We start from the raw sequence: 19,714 nt of genomic DNA on the forward strand, positions 1-19,714 counted from the left end.
GGGTATGTCTATGTCTGGGACGAACCACGTGATAAGAATACACCACAAAGGATGCTTATCCATAGGCCGATAAACTCTACCAGTCCTGCTAACAGGAGGTGGACTACAGGGGACCAACGTAACTGTCACCTACGCGGCCTACCACACGATCTGGCTAGACAGGGGATATCCACAAGTAATCTAGGTCTAAGCACCACGCTTACACCTATACTACAACTCTCACCTATAGCTTCCTATAGATTAAAGTACTCAAAAGAGTTGTGAACCAGAACATACATGGATACTAATTGCATAATGAAATAGAAGTAGATTACCAGAGTCATCCCATGAGCAAGCTTGATTAGAGCTTGATCATGGCGAAGTACAACCGAAGGAAGAACCAATAGGCTGGCCTCTCCTCCAATCCTCCCTCGCTCTCCATCTCGCTACTATCTAGATCTACTCTAGTTTAGAGAAGAGAGTTGAGCTCTCATCTCCAAACCCTAGCTTTTGCTCTGTCTATGAATAACGAACAAGGATGAAAGGGGTTGCCTCCTCCAGGGGCCAGGGGGTCTGCTTATATAGTCCCCTCAAGTGAATCTTGACCGTCGGATCAAACCCACATTAATCGCACGGTTTTCCTTAATCCTTTAGGTTGGTGGAGCATAATCCGCGAAGTAGATCCTCATTGGTTCCTGTAGGTGGGCGGGCGCCCAAGGGCGGAGGGCGGGCGCCCTGCCCCCGAGCCCGCTCGGCTTCTCGTTCGTTCCCATGGCTTTTGGAGTCTTCTAGATGATAGAAAATTGCGCGGCACGTTAATATCTCTATGTAAACCCGACGTGTGGGCCTTTCCTCCATATTTCCTGATAACTCCCTGCAGAAATAGACAAACACCAAAACTCGTGGAATTCTGTCAGATAAAATCCTAAGTCTGGGTGTTTGTTGCATTTGGATCCTTTTCTTTATTTATTTGATGATTATATTTGGTACTTAAGGACCGTCAACAATCTCTTCCTCCGTAGTGTAGCGGATGCTGCTGATTTCACCGCTCCGGTTGGTCTTGACTCCAACGACCCGCTCATTGGGCCTGGGTGGCAGGATTCTCGTGCCGGCTGGCACCTTGACGATGGCCTCCTTCTTGGCTGATGTTCCCTTGAGAATTAGGGGCTGCGGCGGTGCGGTGAGAACTGGTTGAGCATGGTAGGATTGGGCGAAGCTGTGCTGGCGTGGCGGCATGGCTGCTAGCTGTCGCTCTGTGTTGGTCGGGGCGAGAGCATAGGCGTTGGGGTCTTCCTTGGGCTTCTTATTGAGGTCAAAGGGGACGACCTCCCAATCGTCGTGGAACTCATCGGCCATTGGAGCAGCAAGGAACTAAGCAAGTTCTAATTGAAGAAGGAGAGAAGGCTTGTATGCATTGGTGTTTGAAAACTGACGTCAGTGGTCTGTTTATATAGGGGTCAAAAAGTGCCTCTAGGGCTTGCTCGGGCTACTCCCGCCGCCTTGCGTGCGAAATATTCCATCTATATGATTATTTAGTTTACCATAAGTGGGTTTATCGCGACGGAGGAAATTGGGACTGAGGGGGGACAGGGGCTGGGCGCCCGCCCTCTTCATCAGGGCGCCCGCCCTGTGTCTGGCCCCTCTGTGGGCCTGCTTCCTCGAGCATGCTTCTAGATGCAAAACTTATTCGAAAAATATATACGTGGTCCAAAAACGTCAGATTAAAAAGGTTGGGCTCTAATTCTCCATGGGAAGGTAAAAATGGATCTCGTCTATCTCTTCTAATTCTTTATTGTGCTCTAAAAATAATTTAAGACGTTGACCATTTACCTTGAATCACGTACCTTCGTCATTTTGAAGTGTGATAGCTCCGTGGGATGATGAATTGATTACCTTGAATGGTCCTTCCCATTTACTCCGGAGTTTTCCATGCCCAAAAAGCTTTACTCTGGAATTAAAAAGTAATACCTTATCTCCGGGTGCGAACTCCTTCTTCTTGATCCTTTTGTCATGCCACCTTTTAACTCTTTCTTTGTAGATCTTCGAATTGTGATATTCTTTCTCTCGCCATTCTTCCAATTCTGATAGTTGCATTCTTCTATGATCTCCAGCAACATCTAGGTCCATATTCCATCTCCTTATGGCCCAATGTGCTTTGAACTCTAATTCAACAGGTAGGTGGCAAGTCTTCCCATAAACCAATTGGTATGGGGACATTCCAATTGGGGTCTTGTATGCTGTCCGGTATGCCCAGAGTGCATCGGGTAACTTGTCCTTCCATGCCGTTCCCATCTCATTGACTGTTTTTTGAAGAATATTCTTGATTTGCTTGTTGGAAGTCTCTACTTGGCCACTTGTCTGAGGATGGTAGGGGGTAACGACATTGTGACGGATTCCATGTTTTGATAGATAGTGCTTGAAGCGTTTGTCAATGAAGTGTGCTCCTCCATCACTTGTCACTACTCTGGGAACTCCAAATCTTGGAAATATAACTTCTTCAAACATCCTCTTTGAACTGATGTTGTCAGCGTGCTTGCAAGGTAGTGCCTCTACCCACTTGGAGACGTAATCAACTGCCACCAAGATGAACTCACACTTCTTTGATGGGGGAAATGGACCCATATAGTCTATTCCCCAAACATCAAAGAGCTCAATCTGAAGGTTGTTGGTGAGTGGCATGGTATCTCTTGTGTTTATGTTTCCGTGCCTTTGACATGGCCCACATCTTCTGATATATTGCTTCGTGTCTTCATACATTGTAGGCCAGTAGAATCCACACTGCCAGATCTTTGAATGTGTACGGAATGCTCCATAATGACCTCCATATGGTGATGAATGACATCTGTCGATGATGTTCCATCCTTCCTCAGTGGTCACACATCTCCTGAGTAAGCCATCAGAGCATACTCGGAAGAGGTATGACTCATCCCATATATGTGAATGACTTTCTTGAATAAGCTTCTTCTTGTTTGCTCCCGGTGGTACATACCCTGAAACCATAAAATTAACAATATCTGCATACCAGGGGTCAGACCTGTTAATCCCGTAGAGCATGTCGTCCTGAAGTGAATCATTGATGGGGGTTTCCTGTGGATTCTTAAAATGCATTCTAGACAAGTGATCAGCAACAGAATTTTCTACTCCCTTTTTTAAAATGCATTCTAGACAAAATTCTTGAAGTAATAAGATCCATCTAATCAGGCGAGGTTTAGGATCTTTTTAGTGAGCAGATATTTTAGTGCAGCATGATCAGTGTAAACAATTATTTTGGCTCTAACTAAATAAGATCTAAATTTATCAATGGAAAAGACAACGGCCAGAAGCTCTTTTTCAGTGGTTGCATAATTAAGTTGAGCTACAAAGTTTTACTGGCATAAGCAATTGCATGATGCTTCTTATTTTTAGTTTGTCCCAAAACTACCCCCACAACATAATCACTAGCATCACACATAATTTCAAAAGGCAACGACCAATCAGGGGGTTGAATGATTGGTGCAGAGATGAGTGCATTCTTTAATAAGTTGAAAGATGTTAGACATGCATCATCAAATTTGAAAGGAGCATCCTTGGCTAGCAAAAGAGTAAGTGGTCTAGCAATAAATGATAAATCTTTTATAAATCTACGATAAAATCCAGCATGGCCAAGAAAGCTTCAAATTCCTTTTATATTCACAGGTGGAGGTAGTTGTTCAATTACTTCAATTTTAGCTTTGTCTACCTCAATACCTCTTTCAGACACTAGGTGTCCCAGCACTATTCCTTCCCTAACCATAAAATGACATTTTTCCCAATTAAGGACTAAGTGCTTTTCTTCACATCTTTGCAAAACCTTGTCTAAGTTTTCAAGACAACTATCAAAAGTTTTTCCATATACAGAGAAATCATCCATGAAAACTTCCATAGTCTCTTCAATCATATCAGAAAATATAGACATCATGCATCTTTGAAAAGAAGCTGGTGCATTACATAACCCAAAAGACATTCTACGGTAAGCATAAGTTTTGTATGGGCATGTAAAAGTGGTTTTGCTTTGATCATCGGGATGGATCGGGATTTGGTGATACCCTTAATATCCATCTAAGAAATAAAAGAACGAATGGTTTGCTGATCACTCTAGCATCTCATCTATGAAAGGTAAAGGAAAATGGTCCTTTTTCGTGGCTTTTTTTAGTTTCCTAGTCTATGCACATCTGCCACCCTGTGACGGTGCGTTGCGGAATTAGCTCGTTCTTTTCATTCGTAACGACAGTCATGCCTCCCTTTTTAGGCACAACTTGAACTGGGCTCACCCACTCACTGTGCGGCACAGGATATATAATCCCTGCATGCAGCAACTTTATAACTTCCATTTTAACTACCTCTCTCATCGCGTTGTTAAGTCTACGTTGGGGCTCTCGAGAAGGTGAAACAGAAGGATTTGTCAGAATACGATGGGTACAAATCATAGGACTGATTCCTGTGAGATCTTGGAGTGAGTAGCCGAAAATTGAGTGATGTTTCTCAAGAATGGTCATTAATCACAGAGTTTGCTCCTCAGTGAGTTTATCACTAATGATCACAGGAAACTCTGGATTATTGTTTAGGAAAGCATAGGTAAGACCGGGTGGTAAAGTTTTAAGCTCTATTGAAGGTCGAGGTGTTTCTGCAAACTCATCTAAGGGTTCAGGTTTAGAAGGTTCAGCTTCTTCTTCTATGAAGAAAGGAGCTTCTTCTTCTAAGTCTGGTTCATTTAAAAGCTCTAGAGATGCAACCTTAACCTCCTCCATAGGATCGGGCAAAAGATATGACTCGGTCTTATTATTTAAGGAGTGAGAAATCGTTATTGGAAATTTAAAAGCTTTTCCAAAGGAAATATGTAGCTTTCCAATATGCCCTTCATAAAGGAGTCTTCTAAAAGGTTGTCCTATCAACAGGTCGAAGTCCCATGTATCAAAGATATAGAAGTTCAAATGAACCATGGAGCCTTCTACCATAAGGGGTAGGACATTAATAATTCCAAGACTGGAGACTAATCGTCCCGAAGATTCCTTTATGACCTTTGTTGTGGGGGTTAAGACCAAATTTTTAAATAAATTAAGTGCAAAAGATTCAGACATGATGTTGATCCCCACAATAGGATTATAGAGAGCATCAAATTGATCAGAATCATAAGCACAACGTATAGTTATAGGAGGTGTGTCCAAACAGATTACATCAGAGGAAAGCTCTGACTCCTCCAACCATTCGCTACTCATGACTGCGATAAGCTCTCTCAATTGATGTTCACTTGGCAAACAAATGCTAAAATGGCCATTTTGGGGTCTGTCTATAGAATGGTAGTTTGAAATGTTTCCAAAATCGGCAAAAAGATCAGATTCTATATCCAGCATGAAATCAAGTGGTGGAATTTCTTCCTTTTGTGGCTCAGAACTTGGGATAGCTAAAGTAGATGGAGAATTTGGCAGAGTGTCTACTTAGGCTTCGTGGGTTTCATCATGAAGGGTATTATCCATCTCAGCTTCTAGGATTCTATCTAGGATCACTCTAGCGTCATCAGTAGGGATGCGAAAGAAAGAACCTCTAGACATTGTATGTAGCGTTTGTTTATGATCTTTTTGAAGACCTCAAAAAAAAGTGAAATAAAATAACAGGGTCTTCAAGATTAAAGTTTGGACCAGATTCTAAAAGGTCAGAAAAACATTTCTAGGATTTTCCCAAAGTTTCATTATCTTTTTGTTTAAAAGATAAGACTTCGAGTCTAAGGTCGCCGATACGGTCGAGGGAATACAAATCTAGACAAAAGTTGGCTCGTAAAACTCCCCATTCACCTCGTTGTTGACTTACCTTCCGACTATACCATTGTCTAGCTTCTCCCCTTAAAGAAAAAGGAAAAAGCTTCCAATGTAAGGTCTTATCAGAAATGCCTTCAATGCGAAGACAATCACATGTTTGCTCAAAATCTCTAATATGATGGTAAGGGTTTTCGTCTTCCTTTCCTGAAAAGGATAGGTTTTGAATCATGGCAATCAACCTAGAACTCAACCTATACTGGGATGTTTGGATAGGCTGTGATGACTCCCATGGTAAAAGGTCAGTTTCCGAAGGTGTTGCAAATTGATAGATCGATTTAGAATCTTGGTTTTCCATAAGGTAAGAGTAAAGAAAATAAAGAATATAAAAAGATAAGTAAAGATAAAAGTATAGATACAAGCTAGTAGTAAGACTCAAGGTTATCTCAGCAAACCGTCTTTCTCCCCGGCAACGGCGCCAGAAATGCTTGTTGATATTTGGTAACGCAATCAGAAATTGATCCGCAAGCGCACGGATATCGGTGAGCACTTCACCCAGGATGTTATCCAGAGTATCATATTTATATTTTTACCACTAGGAGAAAGTGTGCATCTAACTAACCCGGTCTATTACTACTACCCTTTAGGCTACAAACTATGTGTTTCGATGTGAGCGATGTATAGAGAAGACTACAATTGCACTCTCGTTCTAACCTTAGTAAGGATGATCTACTGCTCTGTTGGGGAGGCTCATGGAATCTAGACACCACAGAGGATGTTCGACCTGCACCTATAAACCCTATCGATCCTGCTAATGGGATATGGGCTACAAAGGTAACTCAGAAATGTCACATTCCTCGCTACTACCACGGTCCGGCTAGACAGGGGATATCTATGAGTATCCTAGCCCAAACACCACATTTACGCTAGAGATGATTACTCTAAACTCTACGCGAAGAGATCAAAGTAAACTCATAAACCAAAGAACAATAAAACAAAGAAATTACTAGAATTTAGAAGTCAAAATACTGAAGAATCCTAGGAGCAAGCCTTGGGTTAGGAGACTTGATCCCGCAGGTACAACCTCGGAGTAGACACCGACAGGCCGGGCTTCCTCCGATCAACACCTCCACTCTATCTCTCTCAATCTAGTAGAACTAATTCTACTCTCACATTGGATGCTACGCCCGATGAGGTTGGAACCCTAAGGAACCTCTCTCTCTAAATCCTCTCTGGAAAATATGCTAATGAATAATTGGATTCTTGTCTCCTCCAGGGGCCAGGAGGCCTTGCTTATATAGTCTTTTCGAATGAATCTGGGCCGTCGGATCAAACTAACATTGATTGAACGGTTCTCCTTGATCCTTTAGGTCGGTGGAGCATGATCCGCGAAGTTGAACGTGATTGGCCGAGACACCAGGGCGGGCGCCCAAGGGGGGAGGGCGGGCGCCCTGCCCCCGGGCCCGATCGGCCTCCCGTTCGTTCCCATGGCTTCTAGAGTCTTCTAGATGATAGAAAATTACGCGGTACGTTAATATCTCTATGTAAACCCGACATGTGGGCCTTTCTTCCATATTTCCTAATAACCCCCTACAGAAATAGATAAACAGCAAAACTCGTGGAATCCTGTTAGATCAAACCCTAATTCTAGGTGTTGTTTGTATATTGGACCTTTTCCTTGTTTATTTGATAATTAAAATTGATACTTAAGAACCGTCAACAGCCAACAAGGATCAATCTAAACCACACAATTATGGTCGGTTTGATCTGACGGTCGACGTTCATTTGAGGAGGCTATGTAAGCAAGGCCCCTGCCCCCTGGAGAGAGCCAACAATTCATTATTCATATTCATCTCAAGAGGAGAAGCACCTGATCAAGCCCTAGAGCCACCACATCAACTAGATTTTTAGTTTAGCATAGCTACATAAGATTAGAACTAGAACGAGTCAATCTTCGATTGGTTTCCGGATCTGTCAAGAGGATTCTTGGTAATTCTCGCTCTAGTTCTTCATTGTTCTTCATTATTATGAATATGACTTTGGTCTATTTTATTATATTGATTATGACTTTATTCTATTTGCTTATTTTATCAATTATATTGTTCTTAGTTTATTATGCTTATATAGTTGGCTTAGTTAGATCTGAGTTTTATCCATGTTTAGGATCGTATAAAGTTTATCCAATAATGGCTTGTCTATTGGTACCATGGGTAAATGATACATATTGTGTAGGCGTGGTGCCTATACCGTATTTATCTGTGATTGTACCCTATATTCTGGAACGTGATTTAGATCACGGGAGTGACAGTCCTATTGAATCCTCTGTAGTCCTCCTCCTGTTTATAGGGCAGGCAGATGTGGGGGTATAAACCCCTATACCCTTACGGCTTGACTCGGGCCAGGAGACTTGGTCCATCACGAGACGGTTTGAGGCTTGATCCAACTACTCGAAGTTTCACACAAGGGAACAAGACGTCGATATCAAGCAAGATTCTGTTGACGGTCCTAAAGTATCAAATTTAATTAACAAATAAATAAAGAAAAAGATCCAAATGCAATCGACATCCAGACTTAGGGTTTTATCTAACAGAATTCCACGATTTTTGGTGTTTGTCTATTTCTGAAGGGGGTTATCAAGAATTATGGAAGAAAGGCCCACACGTCGGGTTTACATAGAGATATTAACGCGCCGCGCAATTATCCTACATCTAGAAGAGTCTAGAAGCCACGGGAACGAACGGGACACCGGACGGGCTCGGGGGCAGGGCGCCCGCCCTGGCCTCGGGGCCAATCACAGCCAACTTCGCGGATCTTGCTCCACCGACCTAAAGGATCAAGGAAAACCATGCGATTAATGTCGGTTTGATCCAATGGCCCATATTCACTTGGAAGGACTATACAACCAGACCCCCTGGCCCCTAGAGGACGGCACCTCTGAACCCTAATTCATTATTCATCTTGGGAGAAGAAGCCTCTGATCAAGCCCTAGAGCCACCACATAAATTAGATCTCTAGTTTAGCATAGCTACATAGGATTAGAACTAGGAGTCAATCTTCGATTGGTTTCCGGATCTGTCAAGAAGATTCTTGGTAATTCCTCTATTGTTCTTCAATTGTTCATCTTTGTTCTTCGATATTATGAATATGACTTTGTTCTACTTCAATATATTGATTATGACTTTGCTCTACTTGTTTATATTCGCAATTATGTTGTTCTTCATTTATCATAGTTATATACTTGGCTTAGTTAGATTGGAATTATATACATGTTTAGGATCATATAGCGTTTATCCATCGGATCTATGGGTAAATGATAGATATTGTCTAGGCGTGGTGCCTATACCGTATTTATCTGCGATTGTACCCTATATGCCAGATCGTGGGGTAGTTTGTGGTAGTGACAGCTCCATTGATTCTTATATAGTCCCCCTCTCGTGTATTGGGCTGGCAGAGCAACATTATTACAGGGGAGTGATTGCGATGTTTCTCATATTCCTTGATAATATCACTATGCATGGGCGTAGTCCTGTCTCACAATGATTGCCAAGTATAGTTGCACTAACTATGATATGCTAGACTGTATAGTTAAGAATAACTTAGGAAATATTCTTGTAGTTCGTCCTAATTCCATGCTAATGACTTGCTAGAATATCTATTGAGGTGCTTATCATATTTATATGTGGCTAAGTTATGCTGATCAGATTAATTATCTTTGTCACCATTCATTACTTTATATATCCTTTATGTGACACTTATCCCTGTATGAAAGAGATAGATAAATGGTCTCAATTATACATGCACTGATAGATAATCAATCTTATATTCCATTCTATAATCAACATTGATGTTTAGCAATCCCTTCCCAGTGGTAAAAATATAAATAACGATACCTGGAATACTTCCCGGTTAAAATGCTACATCGGTATTAATCTGTGCGCATGCAGATCTTATTTGTTATTTATTTAGAAGAGCAATTGCATATTTCAATACCGCGTCTTTCGTGTCATGCTGGGGATGACAACTTGGTTTAAGTGGCATGAGGGATAGGTTTGGCATTTTTGGCGCCGTTATCAGAATTAGAGAACTAGTCTACTTTTGGTAGTGACGTTAAGAATGCCCAACAAGTTCTAGTCGGTTAAAATAGGAATTGATATCGCATTATCTATGACAATTGTAGCCGACTAGGATTAGTTTCCAGATCTGTAACCCTGCCCTGTGGACTATATAAAGAGAGGCAAGGGACCCCCTTAGACAACTCAACACAATTTGACACACAGCAACAAAGTCAGACACAGGACGTAGGTATTACGCCCACACGGCGGCCGAACCTGGATAAAATCTTTGTCCGTGTCTTGCATCATGATCGAGTTCGTAGCTTGCGCACCTGTCTACCGATAAACTACTACCGTGGGTATACCCCAAGGTAGACTGTCGACTAGCTTTCGTCGACAGTGGCATGCCCGGTAGGGGGTGTGCGTACAACTCTCCAGACAAACAAGATGGTCATCATCCCAGCTTCCGCTACCGTGGCTAAAGACCTCACGTTCACCGTCGGACAGATCACCTGGATGACTCAAGCCGACGGCCTTATGACCACGACTTTGGAAGAGACTCAGATCCGATCTGAAACGGCGAAGGTGGTGGTCACGCCGACCACGACCACTACGACTCCGACAACCCGACCCCCGCTTCCTCGTTACAAGGGGAAACAAGTGGACAATTCAGATCTACTTGAAGCAATCGATCGAGCCAATCGTAGGCTCCTTGAAGCCTCCAATCTGGTGGATTCAATCTCGTGCCAAGCTGACGAAGCACCGGCGCCAAATTTTTTCGACTCCTATCGACCAACTCGTGCCACCACGCACGAACGGCTGGGGACGTCCTTGACGATAACAGCAACTCCCGAAGGACGAACTGTCAAGCTCAAGACAACCTCGCCAAACGGGAATTTTCCTCATGGTCTGAGTAACGCGGCCGACCAGGTCTCGCGCCATACTCGGTCTCTATTTAGGAAGATCGGTTTGTCATCACGACAACCCAAGGAACGAGCTCACCACTTCGTTAATATGGTCTCTATCCGTACCTTGCCGGAAGATAAGACCGCCAGCACAAACTCAAGTACAGGCTCCGTCCCTACCGAGGTTTTACGTCCTGAAGACGAACGTTATGACTTGGATCTACCACCTTACCCCCCGAGGTTCTCCCGCTTTCTGGTTTTTCCACCACGATGAGGAGACTTGGTTTTCAATGTCAGCAATGACGAACCAGTCATCGACGGAGAAACTGACGAGCAAAGGCAGCAGCGTGAACAACGCAACGCTGATCACGCTCAGCGACGAGCAGATGAGGAGCAGCGCCAGCTGGTCCCGAATAACCTCGATGATGCCTTTGACATGGTTGGGAACCAGCAAGTATTCAAGACACCAAGCGCTAACGTAGCCGTCGCCATGGCAAACCTTGATCGACTGCCAGACACTCCAGAGTATCAGGGTGTTCGGACCAACATACAGGCGCACTTAATTGCTGCAATGGGACAGAATGCAAATCTCCTCAAAAGGGTGCAAGCCCTCTCCTACACAGAAGTCACCTTCGACCAGACCCATCGCAGTCGGGCCTCACCACGACCCGGCGGGCATCGTCGCAGCCGTTCGCCCATCAATGACTGCAGGAAGGAAGCTCATCGCGACGATCACGGTCGGGACGCTGGACACAACCACGAGCAAAGACGCGGACATAACCAAGAGGTACCTAGGTAGGGGGTGTGCGCACAATACTATTATAGGGAAGTGATTACTTTGTTCTTCATCTTCCTTAGTAATACTCACTACACATGAATGAACCTTTTATCTAGCCATGATTGTCATGTATAGTTGCACTAATCATAATATGCTAAGACTGTATAGTTAGAATGACTTAGGAAATATTCTTGTAGTTCATCCTAATTCCATGCTAATGACTTGCTAGAATATCTATTGAGGTGCTTATCATTATTTTATGTGGTTGTTTTATGTTCATCAGTGTATTTATCTTTTGTCACTATTCATTAATTATCTATATTTTATGTGACACTTACCCTGTATTGAGAAAGATAGATGGAAGCTTATCATTAGACATGCAATGATACTCATATTCCTCATTTATTCCTTAGCATTCCCTTCCCAGTGGTAAAAATATAAATAATGATACCTGGAATACTTCCTGGTTAAAATGCTACATCGGTATTATTTGTGCGCTTAATTGCAGATACACATTCATATAGTTGTTAGAGGAGCATTTGCATATTTCAATACCTCATCTGTCTGCCATGCTGGGGATGACAACTTGGTTTAAGTGGTATGAGAGGTGGTTACCATTTTTAGCGTCGTTATCAAGATTAGTTAATCTACTTTTTGGTAACGATGTTAGAAGTGTCAATAGTCATGGAACAGGCTCATGAGTTCCAACTTATTGTGAGGGAATTTGAGCAACTTGGACACGTCTTGCCTAACAAGTATGTGGCTGGTGGTATGATTGACAAGTTGCCTCCACCATGCAGAAACTTTGCCATAGCTCTGAAACATAAAAGATAGAAGATCTCAGTTGATGATCTGTTGGCTGGTCTTGATGTTGAAGAAAAGGCTCAGGCAAAGGATGCTCCGCCAAAAGCCCTAGAACAGTCTAGTGCCAATGTGATGCAGCATGCTGGCAAGAACAAGCAGAAGCCTATTTAGACTACTCAGTTCAAGAAGAAGATGATGAACATGGATGAAGTTGTGTGCTTCATTTGTGGTGAGAATGGACTTTTTCAAGAAGTGCAAGAACCGGAAAGGCAAGAAGAATCAGCAGGGGCAAAAATATGCCAACGTTACTATTGGTGATCCTAGCGGATCTTGGTATGGTAATTATTTACCTAGTGTATTTTTTGTATGTCAATCTAATGATTGGTGAATCTATACAGGAGCCAATATTCATGTTTGTACCGATATCTCTATGTTTTCATCTTACTAGGTCGCACAAGGTTCAACTGTCATGATAGGAAATGGCTCGCATGCTTCTGCTTTTGGTGTTGGTTCGGTTGATCTAAAGTTCACTTCAGAAAAGATCGTATGGCTCAAGATTGTGCAACATGCTCTCTCAATAAATAAGAACCTCAATAGTGGATCCTTATTGTGTCGAGAAGGGTTTAAGCTGGTATTTGAGTCTAATAAAGTAGTTGTCTTGAGGTATGGCCAATTCATTGGCAAAGGCTATGAGAGTAGAGACTTGTTCCACTTTTTACTCTCTGATTTCTATAATAAAGTTGTGAAGCATGTGTGTGATTCAAACAATTCAGTGGTTGACATATGGCATTCATGTTTTTGTTACATTAATTTTGGTTGTATGACGTGTCTATCCAGTATGAATTTAATTTTGAGCTTTTCTACTGTCAAAGGCTCTAAATGTCAAACATGTGTGCAAGCAAAGCAACCTCGTAAGCCTCACAAGGCTGTAGATGAGAGGTGCATGACATTACTAGAGCTCATACATTCTAATATTTGTGAAATGAATGGTGTGTTAACAAAAGGAGAAAAAAGATACTTCATGACTTTAATTGATGATGCAACTAAATATTGCTATATGTTTCTTCTAAAAGCTAAAGATAACACATTTGAATGTTTTAAGACTTATAAAGCTAAGGTAGAGAACCAATTAGAAAACAAAATCAAGCGTGTTAGGTCTGATCATGGTGGAGAGTATTTTTGCAATGAGTTCGATCTTTTTGTGTGTGGAGAATGAAATAATTCATGAATGGACACCACCATATTTGCCCCAACCTAATGGGGTTGCCGAAAGAAAGAACCGGATGTTAATGGACTTGGTGAATACTCCCTCCGTCCGTGAAAGCTGCAATTTCTAGAGTTGTCTTAAGTCAAAATTTTGAAACTTTGACCAAATTTATAGAAAAAAAACACTAAGATTTATAGTACCAAATTAATAGCATTAGATTTATCATTGAATATATTTTCATAAGATACTCATTTTATGTTATACATATTGATGCTCTTTTCTGTAAAGTTGGTCAAAGTTAAACAAGTTTGACTGGCACGGATTCTAGGAATTGAAGCTTTCAGGGACAGAGGGAGTACCACGTTAGGAACATCTGGGATGGCTAAAGCATGGTGGGGGAGGCTATTTTAACAGCATGTCATGTTCTAAATAGAGTTCCAACTAAAAATAGTGAAGTTACTCCGTATGAAGGATGGAAAGGAAGGAAACTATCACTCCATTACTTGCGTACGTTGGGCTATTTGGCCATGGTTAGCATACCAATTAATAAGAAACACAAACTTGGACCCAAGACCGTTGATTGTATCTTTTTGGGTTATGCGCAACACATCATGACTTATAAGTTCTTAATGATAAAATCTAAAGCACATGATTTTTAGTTGATTCACTTTTGGAGTCATGAGATGTTACTTTCTTTGAGAATATTTTTCTGATGAATGTTGCTTATTCTTTATCGAGTTTGTCTAATGAATTTATCCCTGAGCCCACACTCACAATAGAGCGCATAGACTCACCTGGTATTGAAGAGGATGACAATGTTGTAGCTCCTAGAAGGAGTAAGAGACAAAGGGTTGAAAACTCCTTTGGTGATGACTTCATTGTGTATCTCATAGATGATACTCCGAGGACCATTGCAAAAGCATATGCATCACCAGATGTAGATTATTGGAAGGATACAGTCCGTAGTGAGATAGACTCCATCTCTGCAAATGGCACATGAGAAGTAGTAGATAAACCCATAGGTTGTAGGCCAATTGGCTGTAAATGGGTATTTAAGAAGTGTTGGTGAAAGGTCCTTGTTTGGTTTTGGTAATTATTGACTGACAACTTATGTAGATGTTGACACCGTTTTTGGACACGTACCCAGAGACCAGTAGAGTATAGATCGGCAGGTGGAGCAACGGTAACTAGCCTGCAGAAGAGTTACCGATGAGGATAGTTGCCGATGAAGAGACGATTGAATATGACTAAGTCCAGAGGTGGTGATGTGTTCTTGCCGATGCTCAATATTGGTGTTTGCCGATGGCTATAACAGGAAGACTGCCGATGACTCTGAAGGGAAGCGTGGAGGTTGCGGATTGATCTGTGGCGGTGTCCCGGTCGGTTACGAGGGGGTGGTTCTATGTTTTCCTTAGTTATTTAAAATCGTTTTGTATACGGATTTTGTTTAATTTGGAATTCGAGTCCTAGTCGTGTATGATTATAGCTCTTTGAGCAGGGTATAAATGTAGACCCTAGGGCCTTGTAATGAGATATCTATCAATCAATCAAATACAAGTTTTTACTCATATTGCAGCATCTACTTTTTCGACGACTTCATCATATTTTCCTTTTTATTACGAGTTCTTAGGAGTTCGTCGACTTAAGCTCGGCGTATTCTTGAGTTCCGCGTGAATACCTCTTGGCCGTGACATCCGGGCGCATCGCTGTTGTCGGGACCAAAGTATTCGAGTTATCACCTTTGCCGATAGTAAGGTCAAATCGGCTGGCACGCCTTAACGTTTAAATCGGGTATTAGCCCTTTGTGTTTGCAGATCAGCTTTTGCATCAACACATCTTTTGGCATGCCTAGTGGGACATATTCAAGAGCAAGATCGGCATGTCGACTACCAAATTCGATTTGGAGAACGTCATCCCCGTGACAGAAGCCAATCTCAGAGATGAGCAGAAGCAAGCTATTGCAAAAGCTATGGAGGATTACAAGCAGCAATGTTTGAAGTCCTTCAGTATCAACAGGAGTGGCGAGGTGATCCAGAAGGAAGCACTGCCGGCACCTTGGCAGGTTACTTTTGAAGCCAATCTTGGTAAACTTCAAGACATGGTTGATAGTGCTATTAACCGTGCCTTGATCAATCAAGCTGGTGTGATGTCCAATACGGTTTTCAATGCCCTGGCTAGAACTTTCAAAGAAGGACAATTGCCACCAAACTATGTGGGCCCTGTCTATCATCACCTAGGATCACCAGTTGTCACGGCTCCATCGGCTGCTACGGCCGCTGCGGGTACAGAAACTACAGTTCCTCCAAGCACGTTAGGAGTCACTAACGCGCAATCTACGCCGATGACAACCAATCCATCAACGTCAGATGAGCAGATCAAGCTTGCTATGGATCTATTGGCATCGGCAATGTCGGGGTCAGTTCCTCCCAACTGGTGGGGTTATGGTATGCCCCCAGAGATGATGTTGAAGACTCCTGGAACATCTCAGACGGCTGACACGAGAAGCGAGGCTCCTATGGCATCGGCACCTCCAAATTTGCCGATGAATCAGAGTCCCCAGTATACTACAACTACTACTGCAAGACCTTACACTAGGAATTCTCAAGTTCCAATGTTTCAGATGCCTAACACATCTGCAGATTCAATGCTGACGCAGCAGAGGTTCATGACACAACCAGGGTTTGACAATTCAATGATGATGCCCAATCTTCAGTCATCAGCAGGGTTCGTGCCGATGAATGCTAATAATGGATGGACAGGGCAGCTAGTCTTTCCACAGATGCCTCAGCAGAATCATCAGGCTGTTGGATTCCAACAAGGACAGGTCCAACCTGGGTTTCAGAATCAAGGATTGATCAACCAGCCGATGAATCTGGGACAGCAGATTGGTGGTCAGATGGTTAACCCCATGTTCCATGCAGATCATGCGCCTCAGCAACACGTGGAATCTTACCAATAGGCGCCAGATCCATAACCACCCCATCGGCAAGATGCTGATGCTTATTGGGCCGATAAGATCGCTGAAGTAATGAGAGACCAGTTTGGGATAAAACCCAAAGTCAACACTTACTCTTATCGGACACCGTATCCTCCTGCATATGATTTAATCCCGCTTCCAAATCGGTACAAGGTGCCGGATTTCACTAAGTTTTCTAAGCAGGATGATACATCGACCATGGAGCATGTCAACAGGTTCATCATCCAGTGTGGGGAAGCTGCTAACAGGGATGAATTGAGGGTTCGACTGTTTTCATCATCTTTATCTGGATCGGCTTTTACCTGGTTTATATCATTACCTCCTAATTCAGTGATTACTTGGGCTGATCTGGAGAAGCAGTTCCACAAGTACTTCTTTTCTGGAGTCCATGAGAAGAAGATTACCGATTTGGTCAGATTGAAGCAGTGCAATGATGACTCGGTTGAAAGTTTTGTGTAGAGGTTGCGGGAAGTCAAGAACAAATGCTATAGTCTAGTTTTGGACGATCAGCAGCTAGCCGATTTGGCTTTCTAGGGTTTGTTGCCACATATTAGGGACAAATATGCTTCTCAAGAGTTCGAGAGCCTGAGTCACTTGCTCCAGAGGATTTCCAACCAGGATATCAAACCCTTTGAACCCAAGAGAGCTTGGAACAAAAAGGTCAGATTCTGATGAAGAGCCGGTCATCGGCTTGGCAGAGTGGGTCAAGAACAAGAAGCCGATGTCTTGTCCTTTTGGGCATAAAGAGCCAGAGAAATTCGCATTTGATATCACCAAAGCTGATAGGATATTTGACTTTCTACTTCAGGAAGGTCAGATCAAATTGTCACCCAATCATGTAATCTCATCGGCTGAAGAATTAAAGAAGATGAAATACTGCAAGTGGCACAATGCAACTTCTCACAGCACCAATGAATGCAAGGTTTTTAGACAACAGCTGCAATCGGCTATTAAATCTGGAAGAATCAAATTTGACAGTTCCAAAGCTCAGAAGCCGATGAAGATCGATCAACATCCTTTCCCAACAAATATGTTGGATGCCAAGGGAAAAACCAAGGTTTTGACGTCGGAAGCAGCTGAAAGGAGTGTATCGGTAGATCCTCAGCATCAAATTACTGCTGCCGATGCCAAAGAAAAAGGCTTGATCCAAGAGGGAGCTAACTCAGGAAGGCCTCCCGGATCTGGTATTGTGATAACTCATAGAAGGCCTCGGGAGACTTGGCAGCAACGTGAGGATCGGTATCGGCGTCAGCAAGAAGACTATCGTCGGGAAGAAGAAAGACGCCGTCAAGAGTGGAATTGACACAAGGATCACTGGAACTGCCCATTCTTTATCCATTGCTGGGAGCAGAACATCAAGTTGCCCACTGTTAGAGATTGCCCTGAATGCAATGGTTATGATCGGTATGACAGATCTGATCGCCGCTATCACGATAATGATCGGCGATTTAATGGGCCGATTAGGGGGAGAGCGTCAGTTCATGATCGGCTTGGGGGCAGGCTCAGTGTGCATGATAGGCTTGGTGATTGTGCTGAATATTTTCCTAGGAACCAGGAAGAGCTTGAAGAGATGGCTAATGCGCGTGTTCCGGATGAGTTCATATTTTGCAGAGATGCCAATACTCATCGGATGGAGTCAAGGGAACATCGTCGTCCATCAGCAAGGCAGTCACCACTTCCCCCATGGTGTCTAGAAGGGTTGACCAAGACACAGAAGAGGAGACTGCAACGCGAAAGACGAGAAGAGCTAAGCAAGGGAGAAAACTCTGGCCAGTCTGGGGATCAGCACCAACCAGATCCTAAGGGGAAAGGGCCATCGGTAGATGTTAACATGATATTTATGTTGCCATTGGAGTTCCTTGCGCCATCCAGTGATGATGAGGAATTGGAGTTTTCCGACCAAATAGCTCAGTTGGCTCTGGATCCGATGACAGCTATTTTTGAAAAGCCTACCGACAATGAAAGACAGCATCTTAAAGCTCTGTTTGTCAAAGAAAGAGTTGATGGTCAGCCAATGACCAAGATATTAATTGATGGTGGGGCTGCTATCAACATCATGCCGTATGCAGTCTATCGGAAGCTTGGGAAAGGAGATCAAGATTTGACCAAGACTGATATGATGCTGAAAGACTTTGAAGGAAATGTGTCTCCGGTTAAGGGGGCAATTTGCGTCGAGTTGACCATCGGCAGCAAAACCTTGCCGACAACCTTTTTTGTGATCAGTGGAAAAGGTGCTTATAACTTGCTGTTGGGGAGACATTGGATTCACGCTAATTGTTGCATCCCATCTACAATGCACCAGTGCTTGGTTCAGTGGGTAGGTGACAAAATCGAGATTGTCCCGGGGGATTCTTCTTACGTCATTGCATCGGCAGAAGCAGACACCTCTGAAAGGACTAGGTGTATCTCGGGAGAAATTTGGGAGAAGGATTTTCTCAAAGTTGCCGATTATGAAATTCCACCGATCCAAGCAGTCGGTTCTGATGAGGAGTTTTAATGGATAGATTCGCCGATGATGGAAAATTAGGCCAGGGATTCACATCGGCCGATGATTTGGTAGAAGTTGATATAGGTAGTGGTGATAAGCTAGACCTACTTTTATTAGTGCTAAGTTAAATTCTAAGTGTAAGCAGTAGTTAACCGATTTGTTAAAGGAATATAAAGATTGCTTTGCTTGGGATTATACTGAGATGCCTGGTTTGGACCGATCGATTGTTGAACATCGGTTACCCATCAAGTCTGGATTTCGGCCAAATCAACAGCCAGCTCGCCGGTGTAATCCTAATATTCTTCCTGATATTAAGGCCGAAATAACCAAACTTATTGAAGCTAAATTTATTCGGCAATGTCGGTATGCCGAGTGGATTTCCAATGTTGTTCCAGTCTACAAGAAAAATGGGAAGCTTCGGGTTTGCATTGATTTCAGAAACCTTAATAAAGCTACACCGATGGATGGCTACCCAATGCCAGTTGCCGATCTGCTAGTTGATGCTGCGGCTGGGCATCGGATCATCAGCTTTATGGATGGCAATGCAGGGTACAATCAGATATTCATGGCTGAAGAAGATATTCCAAAGACTGCATTTAGATGTCCTGGTCATGTTGGGTTGTTTGAATGGATAGTCATGACCTTTGGTTTGAAAAATGCTGGTGCTACTTATCAAAGGGCTATGACTTTTATTTTTCATGAGTTCATTGGCAAGCTGGTGGAAATTTATATTGATGATGTGGTGGTTAAGTCTGG

At 42.9% G+C, this 19,714-nt stretch overlaps 1 pseudogene; it reads right to left on the bottom strand.

Moving 5' to 3' along the window:
- Nucleotides 3,201-19,714, bottom strand: part of LOC110430354 — a 143,892-nt pseudogene continuing 127,378 nt past the window's right edge.

Source organism: Sorghum bicolor, chromosome 9, assembly GCF_000003195.3.
Source record: "Sorghum bicolor cultivar BTx623 chromosome 9, Sorghum_bicolor_NCBIv3, whole genome shotgun sequence".
Classification (NCBI taxonomy): domain Eukaryota; kingdom Viridiplantae; phylum Streptophyta; class Magnoliopsida; order Poales; family Poaceae; genus Sorghum; species Sorghum bicolor.